Source organism: Coenobita brevimanus, chromosome 85 (genome assembly GCF_032717465.1).
Source record: "Coenobita brevimanus isolate Jiangsu-jjx chromosome 85, ASM3271746v2, whole genome shotgun sequence".
Taxonomy (NCBI): Eukaryota; Metazoa; Arthropoda; class Malacostraca; order Decapoda; family Coenobitidae; genus Coenobita; species Coenobita brevimanus.
In genome coordinates, this window is record NC_137038.1 from 11947686 (window position 1) to 11960210 (window position 12525).

Sequence of the window (12525 nt, forward strand, 5' to 3'; positions counted from 1 at the left end):
TATTTAACAAATTACATTCTGTAAGTGTGCACATTTGACAACGAAAAATAACTTTTAGTTCAGTGTATAGTTTATTATCTACTAGTACAGTAGAGTCTACGGTATTAATGTGACATACTACAGTGCATCCTGCAAGTATGCATATTCACAACTAGTCTTCCGTCAGCTTGCTTTCAAAAAGGGAGTACAAGTGCGCAGATGTTTTTTTAGTTCAGTATACAGTTTACTGTGTAGTAGTATAGTAGTATCTGTGGTGTGAATATGACATATTACACTCTGCAAATGTGTATATTTCTAGGCCAGTTTTCCCCAGCATCTCGTCACCCTGGGGGTAAGAGGGCCAGGCAAGGAAATTTTTTTAGTTCCGTGTACAGTTTACTATCTCGCAGTACAGTACTAGCTGTGGTGTTAATGAGATAGGTTACATCCTGTAAGAGAACATGCGAGTATATCACAGCCACTTCTTCCTCAGCATGCCGTCGCCGTGGGGGTACGAGTGCCAGGGTGACAAGTGTGTGAAGGAGGCCAAGACAGGAGTGAAGGCGCTGGTGACACTCAACGAATGCAAGTTGACGTGTGGTACAGCCGGCGCATTGTGGCTTCGCCTAAGAATTCCACCCTTGTCAGCACCACTGTCCAGTTTCTTCCCATTGGCATCACCTTTGAGCCCACTGTGCCCACTCCTGTGTCCCTGCTGATAAATGATGTGTACAACTTGTTCCTGGACACTTTGGATCGCTACCATCCTCACTACCAAGATGGCGGTGCCCCCTGGCAGGAGCCCTGGGACCCTGCCGTGTCGGGTCACAAGGTCCATGTCAAGATTACAGTGAGGGAAGCGGACACGTGGCTGACACTGTCCACGGATGACAGTTATGAGCTGATAGTGAGCACATCTGCTAACACAACCACTGCCACCATCACTGCTGCCACCTTCTTCGGAGGCCGGCACGCACTGGAGACACTGGCACAGCTGGTGGCGTTCCATGAGACCCGCGATGTCCTTATCATAATCACGGATGCCTTGGTCAACGACGTCCCAGCCTTCCCTTACCGCGGCTTGCTCCTCGACACTTCACGCAACTTCTACAGTGTGGCCGTGATACAACGAACACTGGATGCCATGGCTGCCAACAAGCTTAACACACTCCACTGGCACATGATAGAGTCAGTCCTTCCCTCTCAACCTCGGGTCACTCCCTAATATGGCCTACTATGGTGCTTACTCCTCCGATCCCGTCTACCACCCTCAAGACATCAAGCATCTTGTGCAATACGCCCGCGTGCGAGGTATCTGACTCCTGCCGGAGCTGGATGGCCCGGCACACGTGGGCAACGGCTGGCAGTGGGGACAACAGCGGGGCCTTGGTGAGCTGGTTGTCTGTTACAACAAAGTGAGTACTTTAATGACCGTGTGGTATAACTGTACTCTAAGAAAACAACAATGAGTATCAGTACTGATGTTGAAAAGTCATACATTTTTCCTGAATATCTGATTTTCCGTAGTATAGTTTTGACTTAAACTGTTGCTAGTTAAGGTAGAAATGAGTAATAGCCAATCCATCTCCTTACTAAAAATATAAATTTAAGTTCTGCAACATTGTATAAAGGATAGGATGATATGGAAGCGACTTGTTTGTTGTGCCCCTTATAGAATTAATATGTCTGTTTTAGATAGCATTGCACATATTACTTTTTGATTTGGATGAATGAATCACATCTGAACTTCCCCCACGCTGGTATGTGGGAGAAACATAACTGCTGTTTGTCTGGTGGGTTGACGACAGGCACGAGGTTAGGAGAGTAGAAGAGTTTCATGCCTTACTAATATTTCCTATTCACACATACCAGTATACTCACTCAACGTTCATAATTTACATACATATATGAAATATACATATAGATAATGCAGATGTCCGTAGCACTTCATTAGGCATAGTGGATTAAATCTGAGAATAAGATAAGAGTATCAGAGAAGATTTTAAGTTATATATCTGAGTCGACAAGCTTTAGCTGATTTCGCTAGAATCAGCAGTGGAAATGGATTACCTTGTTTCAGAAACAAATATGTCTCTAAAAGCGAAAGAGAAATGAGGATAAAGCACAGATTAATGAACACTGCTTTACAGATCTTTACATTCTGAACAACATCACTCATAAATGACTCACCTACAGGCACCTTTTCGACAGCACTGCTATCAGCCTCCTTGTGGACAACTCAGCCTGGCCAACCCTAAAATGTACACCGTCCTTGGACAAATCTTTAACGAGTTGGTTAAAATCTTTACAGCTATAGACCTTTTTCATTACGGTGGCGATGAAGTGAGTCTTTGTACTGGTTTGTGAATCTTGAGTCATCCATTTTGCATGTGTTACTAATACTAATACTACTACTACTAATAATAAAAATTAAAATATGCATAGTGCCCCCGTTAACACCCAGACACCCCCACAAGGAGCCCACAGAGGAGCAACAGCAGCGCGCCGGAACTCGGTGCGACAACGGCCTAAGTCAGCCCGGGCCGCGTGCCCCTATGACCCAGAGCCCGCCCGCCGTCACCATAGCAGGAATACCAGACTATCTTCTGGGCGAGCCTTCACCAACCAGCTAAGGGGTGGAGCTGCCTATCCAGCTCCTGCCAGCACCCCAGAGACGGCCTGTAGCCACTCTGAGGGTTCTAAAGAGACGGCCTGTAGCCACTCCCACCTTCATCAGGAGACAGCCTGCAGCCGCTCGCCCCTCGCTAAGGAGATGGCCTGTAGCCGCTCTGAGGGTAACCAGGAATCGGCCTGTAGCCACTCTGAAGGTGTTCTTTCTGAGATGGCCTGTAGCCGCTCTGAGGGTAACGAGGAGATGGCTTGTAGCCGCTCTCGCCTTCATCGGATGGCCTGTAGCCGCTCCAAAGGTGTTCCCCCTGAGACGGCCTGTAGCCACTCAACACCCCTCCTGCAGGAGATGGCCTGTAGCCGCTCCTGCCTTTGTCAGATAGCCTGTAGCCGCTCTGAAGATGTCCCTGGGTTTGCTGGCAGCCACCCACTCTCTCAGGCCATGGCCAGTAGCCAGGCCTTGGCGCCGGCCTGTAGCCATGCCCCTAGGAAGCCACGGCCAGTAGCCAAACCTTATGGCAGGAGACGGCCTGTAGCTGCTCCGCCACCTGGAGCTGACGCCTGTTCCCCAACCCCTGACACAGAGGGAGACTCGGGCATAGAGGAGTATTGGAGAGGCCCTATAATCTCACCTGGCCTCTGCTCCCTACAACTGGTACTGGAGGAGACCCACCTGATGGACCCTGACGCAGACCGGTGCTGCAGCCCCTTCCTGTCGGCGCCGCCAAACCCGGGGACTGCACCCCTCGGGAACCCCAGACCACCCCTAGAACTCCCGGGCGGGAACTCCCCACACCTCGACGGTGGAGGTCCTCATCCTCCATCAGGAGCCTGAACGACTGTTTCAGGCACCTGTTGGACCCCAGTCCTGAGGGCCACACTCCTGTCCCCAGCCCTAAGAGCGCTGGCCCTTTCGCCACCCATGGCCCTTTCGCCACCCACAGCCCTGGACGAGGATGGACGTCCCTGCGTGTGGTCCCGTGCCCTCTGAGTACAAAGGCCCCTGCTAGTGCCCAGCCCTGTCAGTAGCGGAGCGGTGCCGCCCCTGCACCCGCACCCCTGGTGCCAGACACAGACCGGAGTGACCCTAACTGAAATATCAGTGATCGAACAGTGCCTAGGCAGAACAGTGAATTGACCTTGTCACAGGAATCAGCGACAATACCCAGTGTTGGAGAGAATAATAGAAACAGTGAACAGTGTACAGAATAATACAGTGACATGATCAAAGTGGTAAAGCAAGTGATAATAATTAGTCAAAAGCAGAATACGAGTGGAGGGTAATAAAGTAAACACGCTACCATCAGAAATTATCTCATACTACCATAATCAAAATCAGACTCCAGTGCCTTACACCACCCTCCCCAGTGTGAATTAACCTTAGCAACTCCACACGTACAGAAACCCTGGACTTCCCTAATTGAGAACGCTCTGCCTTAAGTGCTATTCCTTGTGACTCAGAACAGTATCCTGCAAGATACTGCTAACCATATCTAGATATAAGAGTTTATAATCGCCCAGTATACTTGTGTCTGTAACATCTACGTATTCCCCTGTCTAAGCAATACACGTGTAAGGTTGTTGCCTGGAGTTTTTGTGTCCTGCCTCTCTCTTATTTGTTTAAGCCCCGGTCTCGAAAGAGAACCCCGCTATACGCTAGGCGTTTACGGAACAGGAAGCCGAGCCAAAAACACTCAGCATTACAATAATAAGAAAGCACTCTAAGAGCATATACCTCTGGCAATGCCATTGCCATTGAAAAGGATCCAGATCCGGATCCGTATCTGCCCCAAATTCTACTGAATTCTTTCTTGGTCCATGATCCACCTTTCCACAAAATTTCATTGAAATTCATTGAGAACTTTTGGAGATATTGTGCGGGGTACTCCGGATCTGGATCCGGATCCTCCCCAAAATTTCAAATTTTCTTCCTTGGCCCATGGACCACAAAATTTCATCAAAATCTGTTCATAACTTTTTGAGTAGCCCTGCTAACAAACTGATACACAGACAAACAAATAAACCAAAGCAGGGTAAAACATAACCTCCTTGGCGGGGGTAGTAATAATAATGACAGGAACGAGTTGTATAAATAGACTCTTACAGTATCAGTTCATGAGCAGTGGGGTGCTAAATCCACCAATATTATTTGCACAGTACCTCAGTGTTATTTATATCCAGTAGAGAAGAGCGATCGAATCTCGGAGAATGCTTAGCCTCTCTGGGTGAATTAAGTCTATCAAGGTACAGTAAAATCATCTGAGAATTATTATGTATTTTTTTAAAATTTTCCTCAACTGCTGAAACACAGCAGAGGAGATAAGGTCGTGGATGATGTCTAACAACTTTGGTGTGGACGCGGATGTGTATTGTGGTCAGTGAGGGGCATTCCAAGAAAAGGCACGGAACCTCCTCACTGAGGCCAGTGGAGGTGAGGAGGTTCTTGGGATTCTGGGTACAACCCAGCTGACGGAAGGAACACATGTCGAGCGTTTCCTCAACAACACCATCCAAATCTGGACCACGGCGAATGATTCTGTCATTGCTGAACTGCTCAGTTAAGAAGTACAACATGTATTTAGCAACCATGACGCTTGGTATCTAGATTGTGGTTTTGGTGTGGTGCTGAGCGACGTTCGCGCTGAGTGGAAAATCTGCCAGACACCACCAGAAACTATGCCTCATTTTCATTTTGTCGGGTTAAGGGGGTCTTCGTTAAACTTCTGTGTTCTTTTTCTGATCGATATTTACGATATTGATCAAGCAAATACCTTTAAAAATAGAAGTAAATTACTCTTACTTGTGCTATTTCACCCAAAATATCGCCGAAAAATTCGTATATTTATATATTCTTCCCTAAGAAGGTTAGAACAGTATCTTCCAATAAGACTGTTTTTAGATTGTAAGAAGCAAGAAAGGCGTATGAATAATGACATCCGTGTATAATCTGACATGTACAAAAAATGGCAAATATGGTCTATCCATAGTTCAATATTTATTAGACTCTAAAATGTTACGGCGTATCGAAGCCTATACTCGGTTCTACGGAGTCTGACGCACTGATTTTGCCAGCTGAGGACAGGTGGATCTGGTAACACTGCGCGACGTACTCGGGCGGTAATTGGTGGATTTCCGTTGTGTTTGAATGTGCACCAAAGTGACTTTGTATTTCAACCAAAGCCCTCATTGATTTGTAAGATACCGGAATATACAGATACAAATTAAAGCAATGATATCTTTAATGATAAATATGTGCCTTTTAAATTACTAGAGATAAACCTGAACGACAATGATAACAAAAAGTAAATAAAGTCGCGACGGGACGCATGCGGACAAGTCAGCGACTATGGCGGGAATTTAGACGTTCATAGCAAGGTGGTCCCGAGGTCCTGTGTAGGCACGAATGTTTTTCCCACCACTGCTACACAATGTCAGTCTACAGTCTACACCATGCCCTTCATTACCTCATCTACCACTATACTGTACAACCTTACCCTAGATATGCTTAGCTTAGCTTCTAATAATTATGATTTGTGTAAGCACACACACACACACACACACACACACACACACACACACACACACCTCACTGGGGCCAATACATGTTATTCTATTCTCAATACATACAGTGTACATACATATTTTCAATACCTTCATAGGTAACAGTAGCTTTAAAAATCTGCATTTGTTTGTATTCATAGTCAGATTCAGTAGAATTATTTCTTACATGAATAAGTTTGGTTTTTGATTTTCCCTGACATTTTTGTATCATAAGAGACAGACGTACAGACGGACACCCTATCCCTGGTCACAATGCATCCTCAAGCATATATCTCTGGCCCCTCGACAAAGAGCCAGGAAAGTAATGGATTACATCATTACAGAATGAAACGAAATTTTTGTTAATGGTGGATGAAAGGAAAGTAAGATAAAAGCAAATTCCATGAGAAAATATTAGTTGAAATATGCTGCTATAATAAAACCGCGTGCAGTATAAACAAAATCAGAGATATTGAAATGAATTTAAATCAGTCGCTGACTTGTCCGCATGCGTCCCGTCGATACTTTATTTACTTTTTGTTATCACTGTCGTTCAGGTTTATTTCTAGTAATTTAAAAGACACATATTTATCATTAAAGATATCATTGCTTTAATTTATATCTGTATATTCCGGTATCTTACAAATCAATGAGGGCTTTGGTTGAAATACAAAGTCACTTTGGTGCACATTCAAACACAACGGAAATCCACCAATCACCGCCCGAGTACGTCGCGCAGTGTTACCAGATCCACCTGTCCTCGGCTGGCAAAATCAGTGCGTCAGACTCCGTGGAACCGAGTATAGTGCTGCCAGACGTACGAAGCAAGCCATCTGATGGAGTAGATCACAGTGCGAGTAAAGACACAGCTGTTTTGGTTTGCTTGGAAAACTTGTTGTACCGGAGGCAGCAACTAAATATCGACATGCTTTCTTGAAATGAATTAAGATTTATTTTTACACTCAGGGAGATTAATGTGTTAGTATGAATTATAACTAACTATTATTATTGGTTAAAGATATACATATTTATTTCTATGCATGCATAAACCAAGCTGCAACTGCTGTGAAATAGTTTTTATATTACTATATTTTTTCATGTTGCATTGACAAAGCACTGTTACACAGAGAAGAAATAGAATATTTACATATTTTTACAATATATAAGATGCATGAAAAGGCCATTCAATCATTGTCCGACATGCGATTTTTTTCCATCTGAAAAATTAAAATATCGGTGATATCTGGCATTTCTCTAGTCGTGCGAACACTCTCATTGGTGCAGTCCGTACAAGGAATGGCAGAAGGTGTATGTCAACAGCCCCAATGCCATTGCTGAGAATATGACCGGATCCACACACACTGACCTTATCCTAGGAGGAGAAGCAGCAATGTGGAGCGGAAAGGTGGATGAAGCAACTCTAGATGCAAAGGTGAGATAGGGTCTATTGCAAGAGAGCCTTTGTGAATATGTAGCTTATGATCCAGTGCCTGTTGGTAAATTTAGCACTGGAGTACAAGCATGCTTTATTTTTGTATGTGTTGTACCCTCAGTCTTTATTCATCCATTCTGTGTGTAGGTGTGGCCACGCAAAACTGCCCTGGCAGAGCGGTTGTGGACCAATCCACCCACCAGCTGCAAAGACGCCGAGTTCCGCCTCATCCACCACCGCCAGCGTCTTCTTTAGCGAGGTGTTCAGGCTAAGTGCCTCCAGCCCGAATGGTGCTATCAGAATGAGGGCTTTGCTATATATAACCATATACGAGTACATCTGGGCAGTAACCCTAATGAAGGACTCCGCATTATCTAAATGCTCTACACCCTGGCAGTAACATAAATGGTGCCGTCAGAATGAAAGACTCTGTTATATCTAACTATATACATCTTGGCAGTAACCCTAATGAAGGACTCTGTTATATCTAACTATATACTGTACATCTTGGCAGTAACCCTAATGAAGGACTCTGTTATATCTAACTATATACGTCTTGGCAGTAACCCTAATGAAGGATTCTGTTGTATCTAACTATGCACATCTTAGCAGTAACCCTAATGAAAGACTCTGTTGTATGTAACTGTATACATCTCTGCAGTAACCCTAATGAAGAACTCTGTTGTATCTAACTGTGTACATCTTAGCAGTGATATGAAAATTGCCATCAGAATGAAGGACTTGTAAATACAGTATGTAACTTTATGCACCTTGGCAGGAACCTTAATGGAGGACTCTGCTATGTTTAACTATATACTGTTGAGAAGCGGGATTTGCTTGATAGGAAGTACTGGCAGGTTCTCAGTATTACTCTTCTCAGTATTTCTGGTATTTTTCAGTTGCCTGTCAGAGTTGTCAGTTAGCCTGCTATTGTGAGCAGGGTTATTTTGTAAGCTGTACATTAATTTTTGTACTCTTTTTCACAACAATGATTTACTTATGTGAGTATTTGTTAAACTGTCAGTTTTACTGTATCTCACTTTGTATGCTAAATAATTTAGAGTGTTATGCACTGTAAGAAAACTCTGGCATGATTTGGATGTCTCTGATTTGGTAACAGTAGGTGCTTGGGTAAACTAGAAGCTTTGAGTGTAATGCAAGGCTATATGAGGAGGAGGAAGAGCCTGGGGGAGTCAGTTTCTTTTCAGTTCAGTTTGAGCGTAGTTCAGTGTCAATTCAGTATTAGTGCAGTTTGTGAAGATTGTATAGCCCCAGTACTTGTAAAATCAGTGAAGTGAAGTTGGCAAGCATTAAGTGTAATTATCTGGAAAATAAAGACAGTGAACTTAAGAAGCCAATGTTTATCTAGCACGCCTGAGCCAATCTTGTTGTTGTACACTGAAAGGCTGACCACAGAAAGAACAACTCACTGGGCAACGTCCTTCCTATATTGAACTACTGCTGTTGGAGTCTGTGGCAGTGTGAGACGGGGACAAAGCAGTGGTGTCAGGAATGTGGATCATTAGAAAAGTGCTGCAGTGAGTCAAACCTTCAACATGGAGCAGAAGGTGTACAGACAAGAGGCCATGCGAGGAAAGAGGAGGCATCACTGGCTGCAATTATGATGCTATTACAAGCATAAAGTGTACAACTATGAGCACAGAATGAAAGACAGAAAGAACTCAAAGAATAATTACAGGCACAAAATGAAGAACAGATAGAACGATAAGAACAGCTTCAAGAAACATTACAGGAGCAACAGAGAGAATTACAGTTGAGGATGCAAGGAGGTAGATGCTTTCATGGGGGAAATAAAAGAAGAACAGCACCAGTTTAACCCGCCCCATCCTGTCGACGTATGGGTACATTGCAATGATTTGCATTTGCCAGTCCTGGCGACGTACCGGTACGTCGTGCAATTGCAAGGTCCCTAATTTGCACAATTTTCAATTTTCGCACATGATTTTTTGTATGTATACACGGGACACCTTCCTCTATTCCTCTACAAGATGCCAAGCAGGGACAATGCCTTACACTGCATAACCTCCCCCCTCCCCCCCTCACGCTATTGTCTCGGCAATTCACCTGTTACCAGTGACCTGGCCAGTAAAGATATTCAGGGCCAGAGTGATTCCCCAATCGATGACAATGTGGAGGACAATGTTTACATAGCATTAGAAGAAGAAACAGTCAGAATAATGATCAGGTAATGTGGCAAAAAAAGGTCAGGTATGGTGATTAGTTAGTGAGTGAAACAATGCTTATAATGCCTTTATTACTGCTTGAAAACCAATATACTCTCATACTACATATAAATTCGTACCAAGTAAATAAATAAATACCGTTTATGAGTGGATAAAATAGTTACCCTCCCATAGAACTCTTTTTCTTTGGTGCCAGCATGTTAGAAAACCCAGTCAGGTAAGGAGTAACTCCTACCTGGATTGAGTATTTTAAACCTCAGGTAAGCGATTTCTCTATGAATTTTCGATGTTTCTCACCAAAAGCGAAGATTTTAGCCAAAAATTTTTTTTCTCGAAAATACCTCGGGATTGGGGGATGTCGGAGGTGTGGAAAACCTCGGGACATGACGGGTTAAGGAGGAAGTAGACGCCAAGCCAGAGCAGGGGAAGTGTGAGGTAAGCAATAATGTGCTGGAGTGTAGACAGCATGCAGATGACCAGCTGAAGCATGTGGATGACCTTTTGAAAATAATTTGTGAGAAAATTGAGGCTGTAGAGAAATATTGCACTGCTGAGCCTCCGGTTAATGTAAAGGGAGCATATGAAAAAAATACAGTGTATGGTGGATCTTGACGAATCCCAAGCATCTATAGGAAGAATTACAGGTGTGATTAATCAGAATGCAGAAGTTTTGAGTCTTGGGCTTAATTATGATGCCCCAGTTTTAGGCCCAAAATCAGTGATGTGCATGGCTATAATAGGGGTCCAGTTAAAAAGAAACTTCAGGAATTTGATGGTAGGTTATCTTGGGAAGCTTACCGTGCGCAGTTTGTGTTACTTGCTGCTCAGAATGGTTGGGATGATAGGCAAAGGGCAGTGCACCTTGCTGCTAGCCTCGAGGGTGCCATGATGGAGATTCTTGGGCAGATGTCAGTGAAGGAGAGGAATACTTATCAATCCCTAGTAAAAGTGCTGGAGCACAGATATGCGACCATGTACCAGATTGAGGTTTACAGGGCAAGATTCCAGACCCGTGTATGGGTCCGAGGTGAATCCCTCCAGCAGCTTGCTCATGACCTGGAGAGTATGGTACACAAGGGCATACCCTGGAGCAGCACCTAACCCACTGACTATTCTGAGGGACCAGTTTATCGATGCTCTTGATAGTGCAGAGTTGAAAGTGTAAGTGAGGCAAGCAAAATCAAGAAGCATGCAAGAAGCACTAGCCAGGCTCTGAATTTGAGTCCTATGCCAGGCCCAGTGTGTCCACTTTTTAGGCAGGCCGCGGTGTGGGATTCAAGGCAAGAAAGGGGCAGGTACGTGAAGCAGAAAAATATGAAGGAAGTTGCTGGTACTGTGAAAAGCCAGGACATTAGAAAGAGGGCTGCTACAAGTAGGAGAAGGTCAAAGGAAGTTGCTGGTATTGTGAGAAGCCAGGACATCGGAAAGTGGACTGGAACAAGTGGAAGAGAGAACAGAAGATCAGAGGAGGTTGCTGGTTCTGTGAGAAGCCAGGACACAAGAAGGTGGATTGTTACAAATGGAAGAAGGAGCAAGAACAGAACAGTGCAAGGAAATCTGCAATTGTATCAAACAGGTGTTGGACATGTGGTGAAGTGGGACACTTCAGAAGTAATTGTCCAAATGAGACGGATGGCAAGAAGAAGGCTGCAGAAAACGAGAAGGATGAGGGAAATTAGTAAAGACTGGTGACGAGAGGCAACAGCCACCTAGTTCTACCCAAGAAGCCCCACCACCGGGGAAAAGCAAGAGAACCTTGACTGATAGTGTGCGAGAAGACAGAAAAACAGACGGCATGCAATGCAATAGGAATGGGAATCTTAGCAAGATATGTCATTGTACTGTTGTGACAGTCAGCTGAAGAAGACCTGAAGAGGATGCAGATGAAGGACGCAGATTTACAACCAGTGCTAGAGTGGCTGCAGTGGAGTACAGTGCAACCATCTTGGGAAGAGGTTTCCAGGTTCAGTCCTGCGACTAAAAGCTACCACTGGAGCGTCAGTGGGAGTCACCCGATGGCCTCAGCAAGTATTGGCAACTAGTGGTTCCGAAGAAAATGAGGTCCGAGATCTATCTCTAGTGGGTTTCTGGGTGTGAAGAAAACTCTATGTCGGCTGCGACAGAGGTTCTACTGGACTGGCATGTGTCAGGATGTTGAAGAGTGGTGTCGGGCCTGTGGTGAATGTTGTGCTAAGTAAGGACACAAGAAACGTGGTTGCGCCCCTCTCCAGCTGTACCAAGTGGGTGCACTGATGGAAAGAGTCACGGTGGACATTGCTGGACCTCCGCCACTCACTGAAAGAGGAAACTGGTACACTTCTGGACAGAAATTCGTAATACACGATAATCTACCACTAGAGGTCAGGTTAATTGCACACGTCTAACCCCCCCTAACTCCCCCTTCTTACCCCCACCAAAACACTGATCTGTTAGGCGGATGGATCGGAGATATGAAGCTTAGTTGACTTTCACGTCTTGCCGCATGTAATGTTATTTTCATTTATCTTACTATTAGGTGTATTATCAAGTGCATAGATCCATCTTCAGTTCCATGAGAAGTGATTATATCTAAGTTTTAGCAGATTTCAATACAATGACTTTAATGTATGGAGTCTGATTTCCAAATAGTTATCCTACGTGTTCTAAGTGATAGACTTAAATCCATGTAACAGTTAAAAGTTATATGGCCAGTTAAGTCCCTCTCTTGCCTTGTCATGTGGACAGCCACATATTGTATACACT

The 12525-nt window shown here is 44.5% G+C and overlaps 1 pseudogene; it reads left to right on the forward strand.

The window, feature by feature from the left end:
- Positions 1 to 440: 440 nt before the first annotated feature.
- On the forward strand, positions 441 to 10884 carry LOC145410428 (chitooligosaccharidolytic beta-N-acetylglucosaminidase-like; annotated as a pseudogene).
- The last annotated feature ends 1641 nt before the right edge of the window (positions 10885 to 12525 follow it).